We start from the raw sequence: 3268 nt of genomic DNA, 5'->3' as shown, positions 1-3268 counted from the left end.
GTCGGAGAACATACGCAGTACGGCCAGAAAGCACCACAAGGGGCAGTAGAGGGCACAGAGGAGGTGGGAGAGGCCCAGAAGAAGAAGGTTTCTCTTTGGAGGAGATTTAAAAAGTTTATCACCCCGAAACAGTGGAGGACTTATAAAGAGAAGGATTGAGAGGCAGAGAGATAGAGAGAGGGAGGGAGGGAGGGGGAGAGAGAGAGACAAACAGACAGAAAGAGAGACTGACAGACACACAGACAGACAGACAGACAGACAGACAGAGAGCCTAACAACACACACAGGCTTGAGAGGCATAGAGATAGACAACAACAAAAAAAACACACACACACACAGAAACACACACACACACACAGCCTAACAACACACACACACACACACACAGGCGCACAGAACACACACACACACACACACACACACACACACACACACACACACACACACACACACACACACACACACACACACACACACACACACACACACACACACACACACAGGCTGTTTTAGTCCACAGGGCAGCACATAGGTTCAGTATTTAGTCCTCACACACACACAGAAACAAACTGGTTTCGATCCCTGTGTTCCAAATCACATACCCTTTCTTTTTACTACACTTCACCTTTATGTATTGTCAGCATACTACAATTGACGTGCATGTAATTGGGACATCCTAAATCTTTTTTTCTCGCATACTAAATAGTAGGGAAGTATGGGGATTGGAACGCAGCGAATGTGTCAGGACTTTACGTTCCAACGTGTCTGTGTGGGTTTACTCCGGGGGCTCCGGTTTCCTCCCACAAAAAAAAATCAAAAAAAAATTGTCCTTGATTTAAAAAATAAATAAAAATTTGAAAAAAAATCTCTCAATGTACATTTTTCTGAATTTTTTTATTTCTCTAAAGTATTAAGATGTTTCTTTATATTGTTGTTAATTGTATTACAGAGCCTAGGCTGTGTATTACTGTAACACAAGATGTTCTGAGCAACCCAGTACGGAAAGCGAAGTGGATCATGAGGAGATATTCACTGATTTTGACAAAAAGGGTGTTTTGGAACAAGCTTTTTTCGAAAATGGCTTCCTCAACCTTTAAGTAAAGTTAGTGCTAGCATTAACTGGCGTGGCTCTTTTACCCATGGAAAAGCAAATTGGTTCATAAAAGGTTCTCAAGTCATTCATATATTTACCTCATGTATTTGTGTCCTTTTGTTATGGAAGCAAAATAGACAAAAATCTCAATTGACCAGTGCTTAGAAAAACAATGTTTTCGCCCGCAGTGTCTTTCCTTAAGTTCAATGCATTCCCTGATCAGTGAAGTATAAAGTACTTTTGCTGCTACATAATAACACACACACACACACACACACACACACACACACACACACACACACACACACACACACACACACACACACACACACACACACACACACACACACACACACACACACACTGACTTAACTCTTACTCAGCTTTGCTTAAATGGCAGATTCTTAAATCTAGAATAAAAACCTGCAGTAAAGTCCAGATGGAAACAACACTAAAGTAGAGCACACACACACACGCACACACACACACACACAGGAACAAACACACACAGTCTCTCTCACTCACACACACACACACACACACACACACACACACACACACACACACACACACACACACAGTCTCCCTCACTCACACACACACACACACACACACACACACACACACACACACACACACACACACACACACACACACACAGTCTCTCTCACTCACACACACACACATACACACACAGTCTCTCTCACTCACACACACACACACACACACACACATAGAGAGAGACACACCCTCTCATACTAAAGTTTAATCGTTAGTTGTTTGAGAGAAAAAGTGGTCTGGTTTCTACACGTGTTACACTTGGATGTGATAGCAATGCAAACGACTCAGAACTCATATCCAGTTTGTTTATTGTTTACAGACGGTCTGTCAGTGTGTCAGCTGGTTGTTATGACCTGGTTCCCATGGTGATGCTGTTACCTCAGGCTTCCTGAAACAAACAGAGAGACAGAAAGTGAAATGAAGCTTCTCTGGAAATACATTTGAAGGCAATTAAAGGTACAGTGTGTAATGTGTTTAATCTGTCCGTCTGTCTGTCTGTCTGTCCGTCTGTCTGTCTGTCTGTCTGTCTGTCCGTCTGTCTGTCTGTCTGTCTGTCTGTCTGTCCGTCTGTCTGTCTGTCTGTCTGTCTGTCCGTCCGTCCGTCCGTCTGTCCGTCCGTCCGTCCGTCCGTCCGTCCGTCTGTCTGTCTGTCTGTCTGTCCGTCTGTCTGTCTGTCTGTCTGTCTGTCTGTCTGTGTCTGTCTGTGGGCAGGCCACGGGTGAAATGAGTGTGCCGCCTGCAAAAATAGATGATTTGAGACTGTTACACAACCACACTCGCTGTGTGTGTGTGTGTGTGTGTGTGTGTGTGTTTGTGTGTGTGTCTGTGTGTGTGTCTGTGTGTGTGTGTGTGTGTGTGTGTTCCCGTCACCGTGTTATATAAAGATCATTGTGCAGAGTTCTGTCTGATGCAGTTTGTCTCTTGTGATCGTCACAGTCACTCAACCAGACCTACTGTCACTCAACCAGACCTACTGTCACTCAACCAGACCTACTGTCACTCAACCAGACCTACTGTCACTCAACCAGACCTACTGTCACTCAACCAGACCTACTGTCACTCAACCAGACCTACTGTCACTCAACCAGATCTACTGGATTCTTCTCTTACTTTTACTCAAAGACATTTTTCCTGATAGACGACATTATTCTACCAACAAACAAAACAAAATACTTTGATTTTTTTTTTTAAGATTATTTTTTTGGCATTTTCAAGCTTTATTAGACAGTACAGAGTTGAAATGGGGAGACGGAGAGAGAGACAGAGAGAGAGAGAGAGAGAGAGAGAGAGAGCTTTATTAGACAGTACAGAGTTGAAATGGGGAGACGGAGAGAGAGAGCTTTATTAGACAGTACAGAGTTGAAATGGGGAGACAGAGAGAGAGAGAGAGAGAGAGAGATAGCTTTATTAGACAGTGCAGAGTTGAAATGGGGAGACAGAGAGAGAGAGAGACAGAGAGAGAGAGAGCTTTATTAGACAGTGCAGAGTTGAAATGGGGAGACAGAGAGAGAGAGAGAGAGAGAGAGAGAGAGAGAGAGATAGCTTTATTAGACAGTACAGAGTTGAAATGGGGAGACAGAGAGAGAGACAGAGAGAGAGGGGGGATGACCTGCA

This window comes from Ammodytes marinus (assembly GCF_949987685.1).
Source record: "Ammodytes marinus genome assembly, chromosome: 16".
Classification (NCBI taxonomy): Eukaryota; Metazoa; Chordata; class Actinopteri; order Uranoscopiformes; family Ammodytidae; genus Ammodytes; species Ammodytes marinus.
This window is presented reverse-complemented; position numbering follows the sequence as displayed.